At 44.6% G+C, this 12,367-nt stretch overlaps 1 protein-coding gene across 2 annotated transcripts in view; it reads right to left on the minus strand.

Annotated features, from left to right (window-relative positions):
* The window catches only part of LOC126298319 (proton myo-inositol cotransporter-like), a 520,199-nt gene that overhangs the window by 356,611 nt on the left and 151,221 nt on the right, over positions 1 to 12,367 (minus strand). The window lies entirely within an intron of this gene.

Consider the following 12,367-nt stretch of genomic DNA (forward strand, 5'->3'; position numbering starts at 1 on the left):
TATTTGCACGACGATTCTGATGGTGTAATCAGATTTTCAATATCTGTATTAGTTTAAAGTTTAGTAAATGACGGTAAATTATACAAGTAACACCCGGCAACGAATTTCCAAAATATAAACGCTTCATCCGAGTTTGTCGATCGCCGTGTCTTTAGAATGTTAATAGTGTAAACCTAAATTGGTATGAATTACAGGCATGTAACTTGAATAATACGTAAGTTATTGGAGGTCAAAGTGGCCGGTTACTATCGATCGCAACAGGCCATAAGTACTCGAAGTTACACGAAAAAACGGTAGCAGCATGCTTATAAATATATTTACTCATGTATGTCTCTGTTTATATCCGATATACGCTATTCACGAAGAAATTGGTTAAATATTTACTGTGTTATAGAAAGCACAGAGACATTAGGCTACTAGCCTATCTTTTGTTCTATTCCTTTGATAAATGTTTATTTAATTAGTTTATGTATCTAATAATGTGTGTTAGAGCGTGTTTATGGTCGAGCCATAGGAATATTTACATAACTTCAAGTTATTTAATTGTAAATCAAGTACTTCGAATGTGTTTCATTATGTTTGTGCGGGCGCGTTGGCCTGAAGACATGGTGCGAGCGTTCTAGCCAGTCACAGCGCTCGTGAATGGGGAGACTGGTTGGAAGCGAGCTCGGGTGAAGAGTGCTGGACAGTACGGGGACAGTCGCACAGGACACGGCAGGTGCGGCACGGTCGCGAGAGAGACTTTGAGACTGTGGAGCGGAATGCGCGTGGTTGAGGCAGATAGAAATACTTTGCAGTGCCGACTTGTGCACTTGTGTGATTTCCGTGGCTTCTACAGTGAAGACGTAGTACGCGTTTAGAAGTGAATATCTCGCGAGCTGTGTTGTTCATAAATAATTACGTGCTGTAGGAATCTACTGTTTCCCTGTTATTCAACTTACATTTTATTTAATTGCTGGACCATCGACACCAACAAGTGTCTCGCAGAAATATACCGCATTCTCAAAAGTACTTCTACTACCGTACTCATCATTTAAAGTCTTTAAGATAGTACCTGCAGATCTTATTTAATTGCAATCTTTCATTTGAAAATTTATATGTTACTTTCATAATTCCCAATTGCCGAGTGATAGAAACCTTCGACCATTCGATTCATGTGTGTATTCTTATCGTATACTGTAGACTCAGCTTTATTTGGCCCGTAATGCGGCAACTACGTATCCCAGCCCCTAGACAACGAAACCAGACAGAACTTTTAATATTGCAACTCTGAGTTGGAGGGAACGTAGTTGAGGGCCACCAAAATCATTTCATTTATTATTAGAAAGTCCGCATAATGCAGTACAGATTTTACACTCGCCCCTTTATTGTATAACGCGATCGCTTCACTACGAAAGGACGTCCAGCGAGACAGCAAAATTTTCATTGGATAGGCGTCAGCTGTACTTTCACTCGCTGTCCGTCCGGGCCTAATGTGGCACTAGCAGCGTATAAATTATTTGCAGATAAATCGGCTAGCAACGACTCACAGTGTCAAAGCTATCCTGTTTGTCTTAAAACATACCTTAGGTTATCTATCGCACCAAGGCTGTCGTGTAGGACATAAGAAACGTGAACCACTTTCCCTCCCCTTCGAACCTGCTCTTACGTGAAGTAGGAATAGGATAGGCAAAAAGTTCAGCCATCCTCATTTACTAAGTTAACATAGGCTTTTTTATTTATTCAGAAACTTTGTAGTCTGATGAAGTTTCCAGACCGACGGGGAACAAAAACGTCCCTGCAGCGATCTGTTCACATTTTTCGCCAAAATACACTTTCCACGACGCCTTCCCCCAGCACAGTATTTCAAATTCTCTTCTTGAACCTCCTCCACTTCCTTGTAATCCTCTTCCTAGGGACATACACACGCAACTATCACCCTTCTTTCCTTAAAAAAGGTATGTAGGTACTCACAACCTTACGTCACCGCTCTGACTAAATCAGAACAGACACTACTCGTGTTAAACAAATGGCGCTCGTAAAACCGATTCAGGCCTAACATGACCGGGGAATTTGAGTTTTTTCTCTTGTGTCGCGACCGTGTCCCCGTCCACCTGTGGCACTGGTAGGAAATGCTGATCTGCCCCCGGATGCCTGGCCCGCTTCATCGCAATTTCTGGCACAGTGGGTCGATATAGGCCTCTCTCTCTCCCCGCTTCGCCTCTTAGTGAAGCTTCCGTCTAGCTTCCGGCACCCTCCTCGCTCCGACCACGGTTTCTGGGAGCTATAATTTGCAGTACCTGTCCCCGCTTGCTGTTACGGGAGGCAGCCGCTAAATGATTTATGTAACAGATCAAGCTACCTCATTACAAAGACGACACTATCGTTAATCACTTCGGTACATACAACTTTTGGCGCAGCGCAAACCGACAACACGCGAGCTTGCGGCCAAAGAAGGGCTAAAAAAAGTGCACACGCTAACATATATCTGGTCGGCTGATTTAGAACTAGGGCAATATATAGTCCTTATGTGCGCACAACATAGCCATGAAACTGGACTCCTCTCCACAAACGATACACGAAAAAGCAAGCATATCAAAATATCTGAAAATAACGTTACATCGGACTTACACCGAAGAAAGAAAATGCAACGCTGTACATACCTGCGAGACAATAAGGTACTGTACTAATATGAGCTATTCGTCTGTGTGCTCATTTGCAAACTTCTGCAGAACTACGAAACCGAGCGTATTATTTTTCCTTAAGCGGCTCCTCGCCAGACTATGAATCCGAAGGTCTGGGTTGGTTGGGGTTTAAGGGAGCAAACAGCAAGGTCATCAGTCCCTTGTTTCAAATGTGGTCCATTCCGATAGAAAAGTCAGAACGATAAAAGCGAAAAGACTAAAAAATGTAAAAGGGCAGTCATGTCGTCAATGGTAAAAACAGAATGAGGTAAGTCAGCAAGAGAGCGAACCCAACGCTATGCTAGAGGCAGGAAATATCCCACCTCTGAAGCAGCAGAGGGAAGACCACCTGCGACTTAAAAGGTGCAACCGCTAAAATGTAGAAGTGCGTATGGAAAAAGGAGACTAACCAATCCTAAAAAATGATAAAAACAGAGTAAAAGGGATAGAAAAGAGGATCTCTGTAAGGGGGGGGGGGGAGTCGGGAATCTCCAAACACGGCTTACAGTGGGAGATACCCCAACACTCACCGCCCTGCCCCAACACCAGAGAGAGAGAGAGAGAGAGAGAGAGAGAGAGAGAGAGAGAGAGAGAGAGATATTCAAGACCTTAAAACAGAGTAAAAACCACTTTGCCGGAGGAAACTGAGAACCAGGTCGACCATCCGGGAATCGTCAGCCAACATCAAAGGTAAAGTGCGGGGGAGTCTGTACTTAGCAAGCAGAGCCAACAGAAGGGGACATTCAACCAAAATATGGGCTACTGACTGGAAGGCTCCACAACGACAAAGTGAGGATGGCTCATCATGCAAAAGAAAACCTTGAGTCAGCCTGGTATGGACAATGCGGAGACGACAGTGTGGTCGAGTCCTTTCGGGAGAGGCGAAAGGAAGAACGCCACGGGCCTGGTGTCACCTTAATCGCACGAAGTTTATTAGACAGGGAAGTAGCCTCCCAAGAGTTGGCCCATGATTGTGCGAAGTAGGATTTGATGTGAAGCCGTAAATCCGCTGCAGGAGGGGTTACAGGAAACGGGGAGTAAGTGATTGCTCCCCCAGCCAAACGATCAGCGAGCTCATTACCCGGGATACCCACGTGGCCAGGGACCCAAAGGAAGTCAACGGAACAAGCAGCATGGTGAATATCAGCGAGATGGTCATGGATGGCAAAGACCAAGGGATGGCGCGAAAAACACCGGTTAAGAGCCAGAAGGCCACCCATCGAGTCTGTACATAACAAAACGCGGTTGTGTTGGGACTGTTTAATAAAGGCAAGGGCCTGGGAAATTGCCATCAATTCCGCAGTAAACACCCCACATGTAGGTGGCAACAGATGATTTTCCATTCCAACAGAGGACGTGAAAGCATATCCCACATGATCAGCAGATTTAGAGCCATCAGTGTAAAAAACAACAGCATCCCGAACACTCCCATAAAATTCGGCGGAAAAAGGAACGGAACACCATCGGGGGGATGGAATCTTTCGGACCTCGGCGGAGATCCATCCGAATTCGAGGCCGAGGAACTAACCAAGGGGGGTGCAGGGGAGGGAGCGAGGAAGACAAGACAAAGAAGGCAGCTGAAAATCACGGCAAAGAGACTCAAGGCGGAGCCCAACCGGTAAACACGCCCGAGGGCGGGAATCAGGTGGGTGATGTCCATGGTCTTGGAACAGGATAGAATAGGAAGGATGGGTGGGACAGGAACGGACAGCGAGTGCATAAGACACCAGAAGCTGGGACCGTCGAACAGAAAGGAGGGGGGGGGATCCGAGCTTCAACCAGGAGACTATCAACAGTGCTAGTAGGTAAGGCACCGGTGGCCAAACGGATACCACGATGGTGGACTGGATCCAGCACGTGCAGTGTGGAAGGAGCAGTCGAACCATAAACTTGACAACCATAGTTCAGGCGAGACAGAACTAAAGCACGATAAAGACGGAGAAGGAGGGAGCGGTCCGCACCCCAAGAGATGTGGGCAAGGAAGCGAAGGACATTGAGTTTACGGAAGCGCCCTACCTTCAGAAGTCTGATATGGAGCAGCCAAGTGAGCTTGTTGTCGAACGAAGGTCTGGGATTCGTTCCCTGGCCAGTCCTAGGATTGTTATCTGTCACTGTCGAAAGCATGAATAACAACCTTTTGCAGCGCGGACTGCTGCGAGACGTGCAGAAAGAGTGTCAATGAGATTCTGGAAGGTATCGACCGGACTATAGAAACTTTGTGCCGACTCCAGTGCCACGGCCAGCTGCACTCTGTTTCCCGGTTAAGGATCCACGGCGCCTAGAGCCCGATCGCGGTGATCTCTCAGATTCTCGACAGGCGAGTTGGTGGCCAAGGGTGTAGGATAAACTCATCCTGTTGCTCTCCGAACAACGCACGTATATTGCGAGTTTTGTGACACGTTGTATTGGGCTGGGTTGGGTTGGGTTGTTTAGGAGAAGAGACCTAACAGCGAGGTCATCGGTCTCATCGGATTAGGGGAGCACGGGGAAAGAAGTCAGAAGTCGCGGCCGTGCCCTTTCAGAGGAACCATCCCGGTATTTGCATGGAGCGATTTAGGGAAGTCACGGAAAACCTAAATCAGGATGGCCAGACGCGGGATTGAACCGTCGTCCTCCCGAATGCGAGTCCAGTGTGCTAACCTCTGCGCCACCTCGCTCGGTCACGTTGTATTGTCCTACTGGTTGACGCTATCGTACCGAGGAAAAGCAAATCTCATGTACGAGCGGACGCGGTCCCTAAGGACAGATGCATATTTGCGTTGATCCATTGTGCCTTCCAAAATGACTTAATCACCACGAGAATGCTATGGAAAGATTCCCAAAACCATAAAGCTTCCTCCTCCGGCCTGAAACTTCCTGATAATTTTTGCTGGGTGTTTGTTTTCATACATCATACAAGTCGTACACACCGTCTGTCCAGTTGAGCATTCATCTTAAAAGGTCACCTGTCGCCACTCAGTGGACGTCCATTGGCGGCACTGGCGTGCAAATTCCAGCCATCGTCGCCGATGAGCAGCAGTCATCACGGATGCATGAACCAAGCGCCTGCTGCGGAGACCCATATGCAGCAATGTTCGCTAAACGGTGGTTGAGAAGAAACTGTTGGTAGCCCCTTGCTTCATCTGGGTGGTCAGTTGCCCAACAGTGGCACGTCTGTTTGCCCGTACACATCTCCCCAGCCGTTATTCACCCCCCCCCCCCCCTCCTCCGTTTTCAATGGCCCGTGGGGCACCACAGTTGCCTCGGCGCCGGTTTTGGATAGCGCCATTTTGCTATGCACGGTATACTTTAACCATGCTGGCACGGAAACAGCTTACAAACTTAGTCGATTCGGAAATGCCTCCACCCTTGGCCCGACAGTTTATGATCACGCTCTTTTGGATGTGACATAAATGACTCCGTTCCCTCACTACGACAAAAACTGCACTGCTTTTCCTCGTCTCCCTCCCCCCCTCTGCAACACTCTTTACATATCATTGACTGCTAATGCTGCCATTTGCCGTCCGTGATTGGTTATTGCACGCTGACGTCAAGCATAGGCGGTGGTGATGTTAATGTGACTGGAAGATGTAGTTTCAGATTCTCTAACAATGCAGATAATTTTGTGTGACGGGTATGCTCCTGTTAGCTCCAGAACAACGACCTCCAGCAATTCTCAAACTTCATTTACGTTAATGCTGCTATCAGTTTCAAGTTGCGGCTCATTCTCGAGTGAAACAATACCCAAGACACACACAGAAATACAAAATCATGTATTAAAATTTTTGCATGAAAACGCGTAATGACGTAATTACTCTAGGAGTCTTAAGCAATTGAAAACTTAAGCTCCACGCAAAAACAGCTTCAGAATCCATGAAAGCACTGATACATGCAGGAGGTACGCATACACTATATAGAAATCACGTCACCCTTGGAAAGGCAGCGAAATAAAGAACGAAGATTTGGAGTTATACTGTCTGGTACTAGGAGTCTACCTACAGTATTCCGAAAGGGGAAGAAGCGTTTTATTACATATATATATATATAGCCACTCACACGTAAGTGTAGCGTATGCAAAGTATCAGCTAACAACGAACAAGATTAAACAAATGCACTGACATGAGATATATGCAATCAGTAGGGACGAAATGCAGTGAATGTAATGATAGCAGCGAAATTTGTTCTGAAACGCTGAGCCTGCAGTGTAATAATAATGTTGTAATTAATAAAATTTTATGTTGGTCCGAAATTAAAACCTGGATCTCAAACTATTCGAAAAACGTCACTCCAACAAATTTCCACGCACACTTCGTGCACCGTTCCTACCAGTGGCGCTATTTCACATACTCCGTGGGCGAAGCACTGCTAGTAGCGCTCGGAAACAGTGCGAACATGTGTGACAACATTTAAATGCCACTATAGTAAATTTACTTCAGTTAATGTGCATCACGATGTGAACGTACTTCAATGTTTTCCATCACGCCGCATCACCTGGTAGTGCTATTTCTGAAAAGAGCAACATCTGTCTATTTGTTCGGAAAACAGGAAGAAATCTTATGTGGCAGTGAATGCTTAGATCGGTCCTGGAAGCGTGTTCGTATGGCCTAAATAGTTACGTTTCGAATCCCGGTCCTACAATAAATTTGCGTCTTCAAGGCACACTTGAAATGAGCAATGGATTACCCTATAGTTTTAAATAAAAGAAAGCTGATGTTGACGCGATTTTTATTCAAACACGTACGCTGGGTGACCCAGGAGAAATGGTCAATATTCAGGGATATCACAGGAATGATCATTGGTGCAAAGAAGTTTCGTAAATATGTGCTCTAAAATGCATACCTGAAGAGCTATGAGCACTTGCTCAGTAGAAGAAATGTTTCACAGCAGCGAAGATGGTGATGATGTGCTCGTAGCTTTTAAGGTATGCATTTTAGAGCCCTTGTTTACTGGACTTTTTTCCTTCGAATGGTCGTTCCTATCATATCCCTGTGTACTGAGCATTCCTCCTGTGACACCCTGTAATACAGCCCTAAAAAACAATGGGAGAGCTTTGTTTCATAGTTTTATCCACGAGCCTTACGAGAATGCGACAACTCCACTAGGCTTCCACAACTGCTTTCCGAGGAATGAGGTGACTCAGAGGAGATATGAATGCAATGACATGTTTCGGGTGGTTTAACTATCGCTACTTTAACGAGCCATAAAACAAATCAAACACACTAGAATTATATGCAAAGCTTATCGAGAAGCTATCCAGAAGCAAGGCGGCTATTTTCAACTATATACTGACCTTCCATATAGACAATTTTCTCATCCAATGTGAGAAGCCTTATCAGCGATAATGAAAACTGGTATAAACCATAACGTATCAATTAATAATCGAAATTACTACAACATCGCAACTTCCAGAATTTATCTTTCACTCTGCCCGCTGTTTTAAAACTTCTTAGCGGATTAAAACTGTATGCCATACGGGAATTCGAACCCAGCACCATGCAGTTCGCGGGCAATGCTCTTACTAACTGATCTACCCGCACACGACTCCCGATCCGTCCACATAGCTTCACTTCTGTCCAGCACCTCACTTCGACTTTCCAAAATTCACAGAAGCACTCTTGGATAATTTGTGAGACTAGCACTATTGGAAGAGACGATACTTGGGAGGAATAGCTCAGCCACAGCCTAGGTGATCGAATCCAGAATGGAAGTGCGAGAGAGGTATCGGCGGAGGTGAAGCTGTGAGAGTGGTTCGTGAGTCGTGCGTGAATAGCTTAGTCGGTAAGAGCAACACTTGTGAAAGGCAAGGTCGCAGGTTCGAATCCCAGGCCGGTACACAGTTACTATCTTGCGAGAAAGTTTCAACTGTGTAACTCCTCTTCTTTCGAGAAATTCCATGCTTGCATTTTCAAAATAATCCTAACGACGCTAATATTCTTGAAAGTAGAACTTCAGAAGCAGCCTCAAGTATAGGTTTGGAAAAGGCGTAGGAGCTGGCACGTAGTTCTTACTTTTATCTGCCACTACCTATTCATTTTAGTCGTCTCAATGGACTCTTTGTTCCATTCTTATGCTGTTTCAATCGTACTCGACAAGCCTATTGTGACAGTAAGACTTTTCATCCGTAGAGCGGCCACTGAAGGGTGAAGCAGTCCTTAACTCGTCGGTTGGTTCGCCGCGACCGTGCTTTACAGGGTACGGTCCTATTGCCGATTGTTACGCCTTTGCCTTCCTCCGTTATTTGGACAAACTTATCCAACCAATTACATGGGGACCAACAGTATCTACATTTATACTCCGTAAGCACCACAAGATGCTATCCTATACCATTTTCTGCTTCAGTGGCAAATGGTGCGCGGGACGAATAATTTTTGGTAAGCCTTCGTCCGGCCTCTAAACACTAATTTTATCTCCATAGTCTTTTCGCAAGACATATGTAGGAGGAAGCAATACACTGGAAATCTTTTACGAACGTACTCCCCTGGAATTTTTACAGTAAACAAGTCAGTGACGTGCAACGCCTTTCTTAGAGTCTGAAACTAGAGTTATCACTTCCATTACGCTTCCTCGCTTATTAAACCATCCTATGATCTGTGATGTAACGGTTCAATTGGCTCTAAGCACTATATGACTTAACATCTGAGGTCATCAGTCCACTGGACTTAGAACTACTTAAACCTAACTAACCTAAGGACATCACAAACATCCATGCCCGAGGCAGGATTCGAACCTGCGACCGCAGCAGCAGCGCGGTTTCGGACTGAAGCGCCTAGAACTGGCTATGATGTAATGCATTGCTCTTTTTTTATCTCCTGTCTCTTAAGAATCCAGGCTAGCAAAAAGTAGTCAAGTAATGACTGTACGAGGATTTTGTAAGCTACTGCCTTCTTTGGTGGGCTACACTTCCTGATGATTCACCCTATGAATCAGATCTGGCATCATCCTTTCCTACGATTAGTTTTATGGGGTTGTTCCACATTAATTTGCCCCGGCGATTTAATCGACATGACTGCTTACCGTAACTGTGCGACAGTCTTATAATCACCTAGTATAACGGGTCTTCCCGCCTATTTACGCGCAACAAGTTATATTTGTTTGTGTTGAGGGTCAACTGTCAATCCCTGCATGAAGTATTCATCTTCTAGAGGACTTCCTGCATTTCGCTACTATTTTCTGCCGTTAAGATACCTCTATAAGCAACACCATCATCCACGAATAGCCTCATGGAGATGCCCTCGTTGTACACTAGGTTATTTGTATAGGATGCTTCAAAACTCGACGGCAAAACTTCAGGAATGGACTCCTCATATAACAAGAAGAAAATAAGTCTATTACACGTGGGCTCTAAAATGCATATTTTAAGAGCTATGAGCACTTTTTGATTTTTGCTATTGTGGAACACATCTCTTCCACTTAACAAGTGGTCATTGGTATTAAGGTATGTATTTAAGAGACCGTGTTTACTAGACTTTTTTCTTGCTGTTATATGAGGAATCCATTCCTGATACTTTGCGTCAGGTTTTTAATCACCCTGAATATATTGTAAACAATAATAATCCTAAAATACTTCCTTGGGGAATGACTAAGTTAGTTTTACGTCTGAAGACGTTCAGAATGATATGCTTTGTTGTACTTGCTAGGAACCTCTCAGTCCAACCACAGAACCGGTTTGATATTCCGTAGGCTTGTATTTTGTTCATTAGACGACAGCGCGGAACTGGATGTAACGCCTTCGAGAAGTCAAACTTGAACATCAACCTAGGCTCCGGTATACAGGGTGTTACGAAAAGGTACGGCCAAACTTTCAGGAAACATTCCTCACACATAAATAAAGAAAAGATGTTATGTGGACATGTGTCCGGAAACGCTTAATTTCCATGTTAGAACTCATTTTAGTTTCGTCCACCTACGCTCAATGGAGCACGCTATTACTTCATACGCGATACTCTACCTGTGCTGCTATAACATGTGCCTTTACAAGTACGACACAACATGTGATTCATGGACGATGGAGCTCTTGCATATTTCAGTCGAAGTGTTCGTACGCTTCTCAACAACAGATTCAGTGACCGATGGATTGTTAGAGGCGGACCAATTCTAAGCTCTCCTGACCTCAACCCTCTTGATTTTCATTTATGGGGGCATTTGAACGCTCTTGTCTACGCAACCCCGGTACCAAATGTAGAGACTCTTCGTGCTCGTATTGTGGACGGCTGTGATAAAATACGCCATTCTCCAGGGTTGCATCAGCGCATCAGGGATTCCATGAGACGGAGGGTGGATGTATGTATCGTCGCTAACGGAGGACATTTTGAACATTTCCTGTAACAAAGTGTTTGAAGTCACTCTGGTACGTTCTGTTGCTGTGTGTTCCATTCCATGATTAATTTGATTTGAAGAGAAGTAATAAAATAAGCTCTAACATGGAAAGTAAGCGTTTCCGGACACATGTCAATATAACATATTTTCTTTCTTTGTGTGTGAGGAGTGTTTCCTGAAAGTTTGGCCGTACCTTTTTGTAACACTCTGTATAACTGCCTTCCCGGTCTTGTGGACGATCAAAGCGAGATTTTCACACGTTGACTCTCTCTCTCTCTCTCTCTCTCTCTCTCTCTCTCTCTCTCTCTCTCTCACACACACACACACACACACACACACACACACACACCTTTGTCAGAGGTGCAACAAGTGACAAGCGCCAGAAAAAATATTAGCACTGACTCTTAATTGAATTCCGGACCTTCAGACTGGTCATCTGACGCTTCCTCACTTGGCGAATAGCTGCTGAGAAACACGCATGCTAGACACAATTAGCAAAATTGACTGTTCTAGGAAATACATTTTCTGCATAATAATTTATTACGTCACGATCGATTAAGTGTAAAAAAAATATTCAAATTTCTGATTTCGGTAAGTAGTTGCTGTCTTCAGATGCGCTAATTCCCCTCAAAAGCTTCTTATAGAAGTGAAACTCCGTCCGAAAAAGGCCTCAGAAGGCCTAACGGTACCGATTTATCAGCAGGTCATACTCGGCCGACAGGCATCACCGGATTTCGATACGGTGGGGCATGTGTTCAGCAAACCGCTCTCCTGGCTCCTGGCCGTTGTCAGCTTTCGTGACCGCAGCCGCTACTCCTCAGTCAAGTAGCTCCTCAATTGGCATCAAGAGCTGTGTGCACCCTGCTTGCCAACAACGCTTGGTAGACCCGGAAGGTCACCCATCCAAGCCAAACCCGACAGCGCTGAACATCGATGATGTGACGGGAACCGGTGTTACCACTGCCTGCCTAGTCTATTAGCTTCGCATAGATATATAAATAAATACAGATAGGCATTTCGAAAATCATACGATAGTCTTGACAAGTAGAGCGCATTTCTATCCTAATATTGATTTATTTTACCGTAATTTAATTTTAAAAGTTTTAAATGATAATTGTTTGCACTATATCACCGAGTTACCGTTTGCAATTTTGTTTTGTAATAATGACTTTTGCTTGTATTTTTCCTCATTAATGGCACATGTTTTTATAAAAATGCACTTCATGGTTCTTTCAGTCATTTAATTATACACATATGGTTGGTTAAATAAGAGCACTTGGTTTAGTACAACAAACATTTAGGAACTATGCTCTTGATGTTAAATTAGGAGTAAAAAGTCCGTACATTTTATACGCTTTTAAGATATGATAGTCACTGACGTTCGCGTATGTTTTAAATTTTGATACTAC

Source organism: Schistocerca gregaria, chromosome X, assembly GCF_023897955.1.
Source record: "Schistocerca gregaria isolate iqSchGreg1 chromosome X, iqSchGreg1.2, whole genome shotgun sequence".
Taxonomy (NCBI): domain Eukaryota; kingdom Metazoa; phylum Arthropoda; class Insecta; order Orthoptera; family Acrididae; genus Schistocerca; species Schistocerca gregaria.